The sequence below is a fragment of the Galeopterus variegatus genome, unplaced genomic scaffold, assembly GCF_000696425.1.
Source record: "Galeopterus variegatus unplaced genomic scaffold, G_variegatus-3.0.2 Scaffold1229, whole genome shotgun sequence".
Lineage (NCBI taxonomy): Eukaryota > Metazoa > Chordata > Mammalia > Dermoptera > Cynocephalidae > Galeopterus > Galeopterus variegatus.
This window is the reverse complement of record NW_007727340.1, coordinates 368,098-383,157: the sequence shown is the minus strand read 5'-3', so window position 1 is coordinate 383,157 and position 15,060 is coordinate 368,098. Positions and strand designations below refer to the sequence as shown.

At 42.6% G+C, this 15,060-nt stretch overlaps 3 non-coding genes across 3 annotated transcripts; 2 read left to right on the top strand and 1 right to left on the bottom strand.

The window, feature by feature from the left end:
- Positions 1–9,353: 9,353 nt before the first annotated feature.
- TRNAR-ACG lies at positions 9,354–9,426 on the bottom strand. Its single transcript has one exon. It is a non-coding gene; the product is annotated as a tRNA-Arg (tRNA).
- Positions 9,427–9,816: 390 nt separating this feature from the next.
- Positions 9,817–9,909, top strand: TRNAY-GUA. Its single transcript has 2 exons — positions 9,817–9,853; positions 9,874–9,909. It is a non-coding gene; the product is annotated as a tRNA-Tyr (tRNA).
- A 661-nt stretch (positions 9,910–10,570) lies between these two features.
- Positions 10,571–10,643, top strand: TRNAA-AGC. The gene has a single exon. It is a non-coding gene; the product is annotated as a tRNA-Ala (tRNA).
- Positions 10,644–15,060: the final 4,417 nt, after the last annotated feature.

Below are 15,060 nucleotides of genomic sequence, written 5' to 3'. Positions count from 1 at the left end.
TTTTCTTTCACTCAAGTAATCTGCTCTGAAACCCATCAGGCAATGAAAAAAGTTAAGTCTATATACTGATTAACTTAGCATAATAGTTGTATATAAAATACCTTCATTTCAAAAGTTTATTGTATTTGGCATGGGAATTATAATTTTAAATCAATGTATAGCATAATAGGAAATTAAATTTTTAGCTACCAAAACCTGGATGATGCATGTTATTCTGAGTAAGAGGTTAAAGTTTTAATAGAAAATAAAATTATCCACTTTTCTGTTTATCTTTTGCATTTCTTAGCTCTCTCTTTTACCTCTTCCCACCACATGCCATCCTCCAAACAAAAGATTTGAAACTACTAGCTTTCAGGATCATAGGTGCATTTATGTCTGAAAAAGATGATTCATTTTTTTATAAATTAAAAATAAATCTTCTGAATGAATAATAATAACCATTAGTTGTAGTACTTAGTACCCAAGAAGGGAGATTCCCTGGAGGACTCTCCTGGAGCTGCAGGGGCAGTTGAAGAGAAAGGTAGGTAATAAAGGTAGTAACAGGAGTGAATATATTCTCTTGAAAATAAGAGGACTCTATGGGGCCGGCCCGGTGGCGCACTGGATAGTGCGCCGCTTGGGAAGTGCGGCGGCGCTCCCGCCCAAGGGTTCGGATCCCATATACAGACCGGTTCCCACTCACTGGCTGAGCGAGGCGCGGGAGCAACACCGAGGGTTGCAATCCCGTTGCCGGTCCCCGGTCCGGTACGGGGGCAACACTGAGGGTTGCGATCCGTTGCCGGACACGGAAAAAGACAAAAGACAAAAAAAAAAAAAAAAGAAAGAAAGAAAATAAGAGGACTCTAGGAAGGAGTTGGGCTGAGTGGGGAATGAGGAGGTGGACGGGGTTAATTTCCAAGAAGGACAAGATCACCCAGCTAGTAACAGGTGGATCACGCTGGTCCTCTAGGCCAGGACATTAACAGCTGCACTACATCACCTCTCCAGGATGATTCTGTGTTTCCAACTACATTTATCCTTCATAATTACCTGTGACTTCCTTGGCAGCAAATCTGAAGACTTCCTCACTTTCTCCCTTCCCCTCTCCCTCCCCTCCCTGCCTCCCTCCCTCACTGCAGCACCTCCTTACCTGGTGAGTTTTCTTGTCCTTGGTAGCTGTACCTTTGCCACTTTCTCTTGTCTAATCAACCAATAACTATAAGTTAATCAAGTGAGTGAAAAGTTGGTTTTTTAAAATTTTAAAAGTGACTCTAGAGTAGTTGATAATAATAAACAATTGTGATTTCAAAAATTCTGATATGTAAAGTTCCCACCATACTTTTCCAGGATGCTTAGATAATAATAAGAAAAATTTTAAAGATATTTTTAACAGCAAACATATATATGGTGCTTACTATATGCCAGGCCCTATTCTAGGCACTTAATATAGGTTAACTCATTTCATCCTCACAGCAACCCTCCCTATGAGTAGGTACCATTATTATTTCCCATTTCATAGATGCAAAAATTGAGGGGCAGAGAGCCACTAATTTTCCCTTGCTGTTAATAATTGGAGCCAGCATTTGTCCTCAGCTAGTTTGGCTCTAGGATCTGTCTGCCCAATTATCATACCACCCTGGTGCACTGAGACATCTTTGAATTCTGTAAAGTCAGATACAACTGCTCATTTAGTGTCAAAACAGAGTTTACATTCAGTATATTATAATTTGTCCCTCCCCCACCAAAAGTGAATACCATAGGTCTCTAAATCCAAGTTAATATATTCTGTTCCATTATTCTGAATCCATAAGATCAGGATGAGAACATTTGCTATTATATGTAAGAATAAGGCATTTTAATACTACTCATACAATGAGATGTAAAATCTTTTCATAACTTTAAATGTTATCTATTCATAATAAAAGTGAAATTATACCTAATTTCTCCATTGTACAAAATAAGGTATAAATTGTGAAGTTTCCATTAGTAAAAATATACCACTGCTTTTGTCAGACTGCTAAATTAGCAATCCCTTATTATTTCTTCATAGTACAAAAGAAATATGACTTGGCAAACTTCAACTTTTTCTTTAGAAACTTTAATATCTGCTGCTTAAACTAAAGATTGTGTATGTATGGATATTTAAAATAAAGAATGTGTGTGCATATGTTTGCATATGTGCATGTATGTGTGTGTGTATTGTGTGTATATGTATATATGTACTGTATGAGAGTGCTTCAAAAAGTTCATGGAAGAATGGAATTGGAAGATAATGCTAATCTTTCCAAGAACTTTTCGAAGACCCCTCATACCTGTATATATTCTGTAGTAATTTATTTTGCTTCTTGTCATCTATGTCAATTTGCTGTTGTGAGAAGCACAGTACCCCACACGTTCCTGATCTACCGTGTTTTATTTTTCTCTTTGGCACTCACCACTGTTGAGCCTACCATATATGTTATTTATTGTTATATCATCTGTCTGCCCCTCCAGAATGTATGAGTACACTCTATCAAGTTATGGATTTGTGTTTGTTTTGCTTACTGCTGTATCCCCAGCTCTAGAACAGTACCTAACACATAGTAGGAACAAAATAAATATTAGATAAATGAATAAATGTGAGAGTTTGAAGACAATCTCCCTGCAACATCTTCCCCCAACCCCAATCATATCTTTGGGAAAGACATAGTATGAACAGTATGAGGGTCCTGCTCTTCCTGAGTGTGAAAGATTGCAAGTGAGCTTGCGGGACTTATGGAGCCCTGGGAATTGGATGGGTTAGTCTTGCCATTTCCCTGTAGTACAAATGACTCCTATTAACCTCCTTAAAGAGAGACTGGGGCTGGGATTAATCTCATTAAGAGCTTCTGATGTAGTGATTTGACATGTAATTCAGGTTCTTGTTCAACTTAATAATACAGTCAATCCTCATTACTCACAGATTCCATATTTGTGGATTTGCCTATGTAAGAAGAACAAACTTCCTCCTACACAAACTTCAGGGGAGCAAAAACTTCCTTCTAGCCTCTTATTCTGTGGCTAGCCCTCAGAATTAAACTAACATAAGATAAATTAACAAGAGAAAAGCATATAAGTTTTATTTAGTATTTTCATGAGCATGGGAGTCTTCATAAGAAAAATGAAGAACCTAAGAAGCCATGAGGCCCCAACCCTTATACCTTTTAAAACAAAGAATGACAAATTGTGAGGCAATGACTAGGAAATACATGGGATAAACTATTGGAAGATAAGGGTTACTTTAGTAGGTTTGTTGGTACAGATTCATTTCAGTGTCAAATCCAGTTCCAGTGATGAGAATGTTACTCTCTTCTTGGTACAAGGAACCTTTCTCATGGCGAATTTATGACCTGCTTTAGGTAGAAAGGGAAGGTCAGAAAGCCCTTCCTGTACCTGCTATATCTCAAAATAATCAGTAGGCCAAAGTGGCATATTTTGGGGTGGCATGCTCTGAACCTCTTTACTGACTCACTAAAATTTATTTGTAACCCCAAAATCAATATTCATGGCACTTTCCTGGTCATTCACAAACATGCACAGAGCAGCCAAAACTTTGAGTCACCTAGTGCCAGCTGAGGTCAAGCAAGGCCTTCTTGTTTCAGCTCTTACTGTGAACAAGGGTGTGGAATATACCAATATTTATAAAGCAAATGTATTTCACAGGGCCTCCAAAGCCCTGCAGTTTCAGGTTTAGCCTAACTTCTTAAAAGTACATATAGAAATATTAACCTTGCAAAAGACAGGAAATTTTCCCCAGGCTAAAGTCTCTGTTGTAAGATAAAGAACGGTAGCACAGCAAGTTTGCTGGCTCAAGGCCAGACAAGTTACTGATTGATATGTAAAGATACTGGGAAAATTGCTGTAGGGAAAAACAGTGTTTGCTAAGATCAAGCTTTTGTTGGTGGATCGACTTTTTGCAAACTGCATTATGGAATGTCACTGTGCTAGTTTTACTGATGTTACCAGCCTATCATTAAACTTGTTAAACTATACTTAACTAAAACCCCACCTATGTTCTTTTCCTGTAACTTCCTGGTCTGGAGAATAAATGTGGGGTGAGAATTCCCAAAAGAAGGAATGCCTCTCTCAAGAGTTCCGGGAGATTAATCTCTTTCCGGTCTCTCACTGTTCGGAAGAAATGGGCTTTGAGTAATCTTTTTGCGGCCCCATCATCCAGGGGAAGAGAGGTGGCAAATCCATGGGAGGCAAAGCAACAAAGGGTCTTGGTTGTTGTCTGACTTTGCCTGAAACCACCTTTCAACCTCTTCCTCCCAGGGTGGCAGCCAGCAGTCTAGTTTTCCTAACCCAAGTGTCCAGCTGGGGACAGGGGGTCCAAACAGTGCCAAGGAAAGAGTCCTGGCTGTGACTTGGGAGATCTCATCTGCCACTACTCTACTGTGTTACCTTAGGAAAGTCATTTCACATCTTTGGGCATCATCCTTAATTTTTAAGCAATTTTTATTGCATATAGTCATTCTTGGTATCTGTGGGGGATTGGTTCCAGGACCCCCACCCCACAGACACAAAAATCCGACGTCATTCAAGTCCACGATATATAATGACATAGTATTTGCACTTATGCACGTCCTCCCATATGCTTTAAATCATCTCTAGATTATTTACAATGCCTGATGAAATGCGTCATTCAAGTCCACGATATATAATGACATAGTATTTGCACCTATGCACGTCCTCCCATATGCTTTAAATCATCTCTAGATTATTTACAATGCCTGATGAAATGTAAATGTTTGGAAATAGTTTTTATATTGTAATGTTTATAGAATAAAGTCAAGGGGAAAAGTCTGAACGTGTTCAGTACAGATGCAACCATTTTAGGCCTAACTACATTTTTGACCCAAGTTTGGTTGAATCCACAGATGCAGAACCTAAGGATACGGAGGGACAATTGTACTGTCTGTATTAAATGACAATTATGGGACTGACTGCCCTATAAATGTTATGCAAAATAACTTGCATATGGTTAAACAAAAATGCAAACAATATCAAATAATGAAAAAAAAAGACAGCAAATTTCCTCACCATCCCTGTATTAGCTTACTGACACGACCATAACAAAATACCACAAACTGGGTGGCTTAAACAACAGAAATTTATTTTTTCATAGTTCTAGGGACTGGAAGTCCAAGACCAAGGTATCAGCAGCGTTGTGTTCTCCTGGCTTCTCTCCTCAGCTTGCAGATGACCTTTTCTCTGTGCACACACATCCCTGATGTCTTGGTATGTTTTAATCTCCTCTTTTAAGAACACCAGGCAGATTAGATTAAAGCCCACCTTACAGGTCTCATTTTAACTTAATTACCTCTTAGAGGCTCTGTCTCCAAATACAGTCACATTCTGAGGTACTGGGGGTAGGGCCTCAACATATGAATTTGAGGGGGATACAATCCAGCCCATAACACATGCCAGCAATTTCTCAAAACTATGCCCCACTTCAGTTTGCTTTATATTTTGACCATGTTTTGTTGTTGGTTTTTTTAAAATAAAACTTTTTGTATTTTTTAGAAATCCTTAAGTATTTTTGTGTTTTTGAGAACAGTAATGTATGCCTTATCGTATCTCTAAGGACTTACAGGTCCTTAATCACAATACTATAAAATCCACTTTCTTCTTGACAGATAATCTTCCCGAGCCTCCTGACCATTTTCTACCCCCCAATTTCTCCTGATTGCTTTCTTAGCCTGTGGTATCACTGTCAACCTGAGATTTATTTTCAAGGAATTCCTGGGTTGTTTCCCTTTTTTCTTAAATCCTGTGAACTACTCTTTCTAGGATTTTTTCTTTGTTTTGCTGTAGTACATTTGTGCAGACACAGAGATATGCTGCTAGATTGTCTTTCAAGAAAGGACTTGCTGCACAGCTGCAAGGAGCATGGTTAACTGAGTCTCCAGGTGTTAACTCCTTCGGGGCCACCTCTGCTTTCTAGCTGAGGTTATCCACCTCTGGCCAATGACTGAGCAAGGTGGTGGTATGAGGGCCCACCATTTCTGCCCAACTGAGGCTCCTCTAAAGGGCAATCTTTGCTTCGAAGCTACCAAGGTGACTGGCAGACTTTGGCAGGTCTGCATCACTGTCTGATGCCTGCCCCTATCCTATCCTGTGTCCTCTCCTTTTCCATTCACAGATATTGCTCCCCAATAAAATTTCGTACTCTAATTCTGTTTCAGCTTCAGCATCCTGGGAAATACAGCCAGTATAACATCTTCAAATAATGTTTATTTACTTTGTATTTGTTTCAGAAAGGAATCATGGGATTTAAATTTCATGAGACCTTGCAAGTGTGAACTATTTGTCCTCATATGTGATTGCTACTTTGATGGGGTATACAATTCTCAGTTTAAAAGTATTTCCCTGCAGAGCTTTGAAGGCCTTGATCTTCTAACCATCCATTATTGCTGATGACATGTCTGATGGTCATCCAGTTCTTACTCCTTTGTAGCTGTTTTTTATTTGTGTTTTGTTTTGTTTTATTCTGTCCCATCTCTGAAAGCTTTCATTTTTACCCTCAATGCTTTTAAGTTTCACTGTGCTGGGTCCAGGCATAGTTGTTTTTCATGCATTCTACTTAGACTGTCCTTTTGATCTGATGACTAATGTCTTTCTTCCATGCTTTCCCTAAATTGTCCCTGCTTTCTCCTTCTGGAACTCTTATTAGATAATTGTTGTATCATCTGTATCTCTCTTCTGTGATTTTATTTTTATATTTTTTACTCTCTATGGTCTAACATCCTCAGAGATATTTTCCATTCTGTCTTCTATATCTTCATATTTGATTTTTAGCCATGACTGATGTCTTATTTTTCACCTTAGCAATCACATGTTTAGTTTTCAAGAACTCTGTTATTGCCTAGTTGCTCCTTGTAACATCACCATATTCTGTATTTCACTGCTACAATACCCCTTTGGACCTTGAGGATATCCATTAGCATTTAAAAAAATAATTCTGTTCTTTTCCTCGCATTATCTTTGCTCCTTCCTGGGCCATTTATTTGATTTGTTCATCTTGGACTTTCTTTTTGAAGTTGTTTCCTCTCAAATGTCTGGTAAACCTTTGTTCACATGAACAAATGAAGGACTGTGTTGATTCATATCTATAAAAGGCCAGGTCCGGGGGACAAGCAGGCTTTTTCATTGTGGCACATGGGTGGGAAACAGCCATGCTGGCCCAAGATACCTCAAACTGCCAAGTCAAGGAGGGGCTCACGCCTGAGAGTGGGGTGGGGCGGCCTTCCTTTTCTCTCCTTGTCTATTATTATTGTTAAAGGCTCTTCTCTGCCTCTCTCCAGCCCTATGCCCACCCCAAGGACTCTCCCCAGGCATATCTGCTCTGCTTAAGCAGTTCTCCAGGGGGCTCCAGTTGGGGACAAATGCAGCAGCATGTTGAGGGGCAGCTGACTTCTGTGTTGCTGCCTCTGTGCCTGGAGCCTCTTGGGAGGTCTACGTGGAGAATGGTTTTTGTCTCTGCTAGCTTGCAGAATGTATATTTTGAGCTATGTTTTTCTCTATTCTGGCATATGTATCCATACCATTTCATTTGCTTTCCACTGCCCAAAAATTATTTAAAGTTTTTGGTTTGCTGATTGTACCTACAGTAGTTTTTCATATTGCAATAGATTTTTTTTTCTTTTTGTATATGTTTATGATCTTTTCAATGCACTCTTGGGAAGGAAGAAATGCAAGCATTATGTACTCAACCAAACTTTTAATTCTAATCCCTGGATACAGTGGGTGAGCATCTAAATGAGGCCAGAACAATGGAGAGTTTTGCAGTCAGGCCTGAGAAAGAGAGATGAATATGTGGGTGATAGACTGTGAGGAATAAAGCTCAGGAACTTTTAGGGTGGGGGGCAACACCATGTTTCTAACTGTGAGCACTAGAGGAGCATAGAGAGGAGCTGAGAGCCACTGAGAGAGAAACCAGCCATTGAGAGGAGGCCAGTTACATTTCATCCTTGGTTTCCTGGGGACACCCTTGTATCATTAAAATAAATGTCTCTCTTGCTTACACTAGCTCTGTGTGTGAACATCTGTCACAGGTAAGAGAGCCAGAAATCATGGAACATCTTGGTTTCCGTGGAACCTGTTACTTGGTCAAGCTGGTTATTGGGGAAGGGGGTGCAGCAAGGGGCCACAAGGCTCTGCCACAATGCAGTGATGGCAGGACCACGACCTCTGCCAATGAACTGCTTGCTTGCAACACTTGTAAAATAAGGAGATGGTAGGACTAGGACAGAGGTTCTTTCCTCTTAGCCTAATTTACATGGTTCTGTCAATGAAATGGATGGATAGGAATCTCCCATGGAGGCATTTTTTTTTAACTCTCGGAAAGGCTTTATAACTTTTAAAAGATATATCTCCTTTTTACTTGCAAAAATGGAAAAATGTTCACTAAGAAACATAAATACAACCCACCATCATTTTGTTCAAATCCTCTGTGCTTGCCTCCCCCTGCCCCATTCCAGTTTCTTTTGACCACCTTTGTGCAGCCTTAAGAGAGCCACTTTCCCGCTTAAAACAAACAAAGAAAAAAAACCAGTCCTTTTCTTTTCCATAACTTCACATTTTCTCTTCCCTAACTGCACATTTTATTAACACGTTTACTTTTAGCAATTGCTATCTTATCGAAGGGATTTAAGAAATAATTCCAAACTGCCCTCCACAAATAAGATTAATGTAATAACATAAAAACTCAGTTTGCTCAAATCAACATCATGCCCTTTGGGTTAAAAGACCCCTGCGGGCAGAAGCCAAGTCGTTAGACGGCTTTTACGCAGCGCTAACAGCTGGGTAGGGGCACAGTGCGTGGGAAAAAACGGCAGCAAACCATTAACGTGTTACCCTCTCGACTTTGACCTTACATAAACAGACCTTCGAAGCCGCACATAGGCCTATCTGGGCGTGAATAATACCTTTGTTAAAATAAACTGTAAACTAGGAACCTGATCAAAAAGACATTTAAGTAATCTTAATTCTTTTTCTCTCTTTGCATTGTGGAGGGTGGGTGACTTGTGTAGTGACTGACCGTGAAGATAATTCGCGAGCGCAGAGCGGCGGTGGAAGCAGTGCTGGGCTTCACCCCGCATCGTCCGCGGGAACTGCGGGCCTCACGGGCTCGGGCGGGAGGCGCGGCCGGGGGCGTCCGAGAGCCTCGGGCCTCCCCTCGACCCCGCAGAATTGTGACAGGACGGCACCGGGAGCCCAGGCAGGACAGCAGCGGCAAGAGCGCGCGAAGGTTCTGACGCTGCAGAAATGTTAGTTACTGTTGGCATCTGTGGTTTAGGAGAGACGGAGGAAGGAATGATCTCTGGTTTTAAAAACCTGAGAGGACAAAAGTCCGAGCCAGGCAGGAGTCGAACCTACAATCTTCTGATCCGTAGTCAGACGCGTTATCCATTGCGCCACTGGCCCCGCACGTGCAGTTGGCTGGGGGGCCATTCAGATCACAGCGTGGTGAGGCCCAGCCGACAGTCATCCTAGAGGCAACGCAGGCTGGTAAAGGAAAAGTGTGACAGACAGGTGGGGGTGGCAGTGGAGCCGCAGTCTTGACACCGCGGGCCCTGGACACCCGGGTTGGGAGCTTTTGCTGTGACAGCCGGGTTCCGGAGGCGGGGGGTGGGGGCACGGTGCAGGGTGAGAGCTGTCCTTTTGCGCACGCGCAAACGCTACCGCGCCACTCTGGCGCGGTCTCCGGCCTTTGGCCCTCGGATTGCGCATGCTCAGTACAGTCCCTGGTAGGCTGGGAGCGCGTCCTGGCTCTAACGTGTTGAATCTCAAGGGGGCGCCACGTACGCTCGTGTCCCTTCGATAGCTCAGCTGGTAGAGCGGAGGACTGTAGCTGGTTCCCTGACAGTAGACATCCTTAGGTCGCTGGTTCGATTCCGGCTCGAAGGAGACAGCTTAACTTTTTTCCCCTCTTCCTCTGATTCTCTCCGGGATCCCCCTCGCGGTTTCACGTTACATTCCGTGGAATGGTTAGGACCTCAAGCGCTTTCGCTCTATTTTGGACCTGTGGCGTCCCGCGCGTGAAATCTTTTGTGATCCGCAAGCGAGGACGTGTCCGTGCAGGTTCCCAGCGCGGCCGGGAGGCTGCTGGGTCACGGCTTGTGCTTGGTCCTGAACCGTCTTTGGTGTTTCCCGAGTCCCCGAGTCACGCCGGTACCGGGCCAGTCGCCGGCTCCCGGGGCCAGGCGGGGACCCTTTCCTCAGAGCCCCGGGCAGCGTCAGCGACGCGAGGCCTGGCTCCGGCTGCCGTGAGGGCTGGGCGGTCTGCGGGCAGGAACTTGGGAATCGGGAAGAGATCGCGATACAAAACACACGAAGCCGAGGAAATGCGTCGCTGCCTTCGGTAGTCCAGCTGGTAGGGCGGAGCTGTAGGTGTGTGTCCACAGCCTTCCGCAGGTCGTTGGTTCGATTCCGGCCTGAGGGATAGTCACTTTTACTGTGTCACTTTGGCTTTATGAAGCACGATGGATGTGGTCAAAGCAATTTATCTTCACGTCCCCATTCTCTGATCCTTCTCTAAAGGAACAGATAAGCGCCCGTGCCCAGCGGTGGGGGATTAGCTCAAATGGTAGAGCGCTCGCTTAGCATGCGAGAGGTAGCGGGATCGATGCCCGCATCCTCCAGTTTTCTTTCCTGCACGTCTGGTCGTTTTTGTTTCGAAGCTTTCTCAGCCCGACTGGAGCTGAAAGTCAGACATCAGGAAAGTGAAAGTAGGGCGAGCTTAAAGTTACCGCTCGCTCTCGAAGACGTCCCAGACAAGGGATGATGGGTGCTGGCAGTTTATCTTCATTTACAAAGTGTAGATGCACTTACTTTTTGGGAAATTTACGAAATTGGCCATTTTCTTTTACAAATGGCGATAGATTGCCGTCACATCTATTGCCACTCCGACTCCTTTGTGATTGATGTCTGTCTGCACTTCCAGGACGGAACTGCCCACAGTTAGGGGACTAGACAGATGGAAAAACGAAGGAAGAAACAGAACTTGGAAAAGAACGACGACAACTTTAAACGTTTGCTGAGTCGAAGAAGCAGGGGCTGTTCTGCTCCATCCCAGCTCCTGACAGTGGGGTGCCCAGCCCTGGGCAGATCCCAGGCGGATAGGATAAGACAAGAGGGATCTGTGGAGAGGCGAGGAAGTGCAGAAAAACCCTGATTATTATTTTCAGTAAAGTCTTTTAATTGGATGCATTGTGAATCCTTTAAATTATGTCATCATGGTTTTCACGAAAACAAATTTACAAGGTAAGAAAAAGGAATTTTTTATCAGATCACATCCCAATTTCTAGTTTTGGATTATGGGTGTTCTAGCTGGCTGGGGGAGGAGCTAGCAGTAAAACCGTAAGTGACCAAAAGAGCAAGAAAGGGATAAGTCAAAGAAATATGAAGGAATGCACCCAGAACCCAGGTGGAGGACATGTGTTTGGGGCAGATGACCTGGGCTAGAACTCAGACGGTATCTCAGGGTCAGCAGCCCAGGTGGGGATGGAATTCACATAAAAAGGGTGGCAGTATTTCATATTGCTTAATCACACGGGCTGTGAAACCTGACGGCCTTTCTTTTGCCACTCCCTAGCTGCATGACCTTGGGCAAGTCGCTGGACATCTCGGTGCTTCAGCTTCCTCATCTGTAAAATAGGGATGATAATAATGGTACCTACTTTTAATTAAAATAGAACTTGTAAAGCTCTTATACAGTGCCTGGCACGTAGTAAACACACGAGCTGTCATCACTGTGGAAGGAGGGAGCGATGGAGGGAAGGAAGGAAGGAAGAGGAAAATACATCATGACCAAGTGGGATTTATCCCAGGAATACCAGACTGGTTCAACATTCAGAAATCAATGTAATTCATCATATTAAAGACTAAAGAAGAAAACCCACATGATCATCTCAGTAGATGCAGAAAAAACATTTGATCAAATTCAACATCCATTCCCGATTTTAAAATCTGTCAGCAAACTTGGAAGGGAAGAGATCGTCTTCAACCTGATAAAGGGCGTCAGCAAAAAACACACAGCTAACACTATACTTAATGGTGAAAGACTGAATGTTTTCCTTCCAAGATCAGAAACAAGTCCAGGATGTCCATTGTGGATTTTTGGCTATAGCGAGTGCCATAAAGCAAGAAAAATGAAGTACAAGGCCTCCGACTGGAAGAAGTTAAAACTATCTCTATTCGTACATATCTCATCTTTTAAAATATTGATTACGTGTTGAGATGATAATATTTTAGATGTTTGGGGGTTAAATAAAATATACTAATAAAATTAATTTCATTTGTTTCTTTTTAGGTTTTTTGATGTGGCTACTAGAAAATTGAATCATATATATGACTCATATTTGTCACTCACATCTTATTTCCCTGGACAGTGTGGTCGGAGAGATAGGCAGGGGCCAGATCACGTCAGGCCTTAGAGACCATAGTGAGCATTAATTTCTTCATTCTAAGGGTAATGTGACCATCAATGGGATTTACTTTTTATTATTTATTTATTTGTTTTTTGGCGGCTGGCTGGTATTGGGATCCAAACCCTTGACCTTACACTGTACTCTAACCAGCTGAGCTAACCAGCCAGCCCCCAATAATGAGATTTAAATAAGGTGTGACTGTAGATGTCAAGAGTGAATTTAGAGAAATCAGTTAGGCTGAGATGGAGGGGAAGGGGTGTATGTGTGGTGAGAGTTGGAGCCACAGGGGTCCTAGAGCCAAGGTGGGGACTTCAGACATGAGCCATTGGGAAGACCTTGGACTAAAGTATTTGCTTCTTGTTGGGACTGTCACTGTTTATTTCTGGCATGTGAATTATGCCAAGAAATGTTCAGAGGAAAGTACAGTATGTTAGTTTTCTAACATTTCCTCAGAGATCTTTATGATGAAGTAATATTTATAAACAACAGATTTGAAGGAGTAATTATCAAGATGAAAAAAAGCTTTCAACCAGAAGTTTGCAAACTATCTAATGAAAGAAATATCACAATGTTAGCTTCTGCTAAGTGTTTTTCCGGTTATTTCATTTCTCTTTGATTTTTGATTTTATAAAGTGTTTCTTTTTCATTAAAAAATTTAAAATCTTATATCCAAGCTGCCTATTGACAGAGAGCTAAATTGAAAAAAGTAACAATGTACACAGAAGGAAAATGTTAAGTATTTTGTAGATGTTAAGAGTCAAGTCCTTGGTATAAAGAGATGGCAAGAATCCCTTTACTGGAAAGAGAGTTCTGGGTTATGTGTGTGTATACATATATATTTTAGTAACTTTTTTTTTTTTTTCCTTTTTGTCTTTTTTCGTGACTGGCAACGGATTGCAACCCTCACTGTTGCGCCCGTACCAGGCTGGGACCAGCCACGGGATCGCAACCCTCGGTGTTGCTCCTGCACCTCGCTCAGCCAGTGAGCTGCTGGTCTGTATGTGGGATCCGAACCCTTGGCGGGAGCGCCACCGTGCTTCCCAAGCGGGGCACTATAGCAGTGCACCACCAGGCCGGCCCTATTTTAGTAACTTTTAAAGTTGTTATATAGAGGCAAATTCTTAAGCCAAATAATGGTTAGAAAGTGCTTTAGTTGGACTACATCCTGAGCTCTAGGATACCAAAAGAAATAATATTATAGCCCCATATATGTCTCCTGTGGTCAGATGGGTTATATCTGCACAACTGATAAACAGAGCTTGGATCTTGGAACACAAGCTCATCCAAATCCCAAGTGAAGTGTGGCCTTCTTTCCACCAGTCATGTGGTGCTTTCACTAATCGAAGGATGGATGGATGGATGGATGGATGGATGGATGGATGGATGGATGGATGGATGGATGAATGTGGTTTGCAGAGAAGAATTAACAACCTCATTGTCCTAACAGGACCTTGTCTGCACAAGATTAAATGTTGGACTTTGTTTTGGCATGAGATTAAAATAATTTTCAGGAGATTTATCTGGTTCTGGTATTGAACTGACAGTCTTAGTCCACTCATGCTGTAGTGTTCCAGCCTAAGTAAACCTCCTCCTTCAGCAATCCCCAACTCTCTGCTCCACACCCGCATCGTCAGGTATTCTGTCCCTGTTTTAATGATTTATTCAGCCACCAACTTTCTCACTTCTACTGGGCATGAGAAGGGAAGAATTTTCCTTCCTCCTTACCTTAGAGGTTGAGCCAGAAGCAAGATCAGCCTACCACTTCCTGCTGTTTTCTCTCCACCAGGGCTTTGCTATAACAGCCTCACTGCGTTGCTTTAAACTGCGTCTGTTTTTCACTTCCCTTTAGCTCCACCCTCCATCTGACCATAAGTCCTCTGCTTTGTTGGTTAAACAAATAGCTTCTTAAGTTATTCTGAGAGTCATACTAGCAAATTATCAAACTGAGGGGGTTAGTGGGAACCTCCAAATTTGTAGCCAGTTGGTCAGAGTGCAGGGGACCTGGGCACCCCCCAAGTTTGCTGCTGGTGTCTGACATGAGAGCAGTCCTGAGGAGGACTGTGCCCTTCACCTATGAGTAAACCTGGATTAATTTCAAGTATCTGGCTTTGCAATTATCTGTGCTAAAGAGACAAAAGAGAACATGGGTAAGTAAAAAGCCCAGGATGTTCTAGAGTCCTCAGGAAGGGTAGCAGTCCTGACACTGCTTCCTTGGGACTTTTCTAATGCCTCCTGTGCACAGAATGCTCTGACCTATTTTGAAAGCTGGGATGAAGAATTGGTGCTGCTCTTCTACCCATCCTAGGGCCAGTGGGGATTCACATCACCCTAGCCAGAGAGTACAGAATCCACCAGAAGAGAATGACTCAGTTCCTGTTGGAGAACCCTTCATATACATTTTAATTTTCCCCCCATTTTTTTTTTTTTTAATATTTTGTGTTCTAGTGCTGATTGTCCAATATGGTAGCCACCACCCACACGTGGCCATTTAAATATAAATTGAAGTTAAATAAGGTTTAAAATTCAGTTCCAGAGTTGCACTGTACACATTTCAAGTACTCAATAGCGACATGTGGCTAGAGTTTGGACACCACAGATACAGAACATCTGTCATTGAGAAAATTCTAGA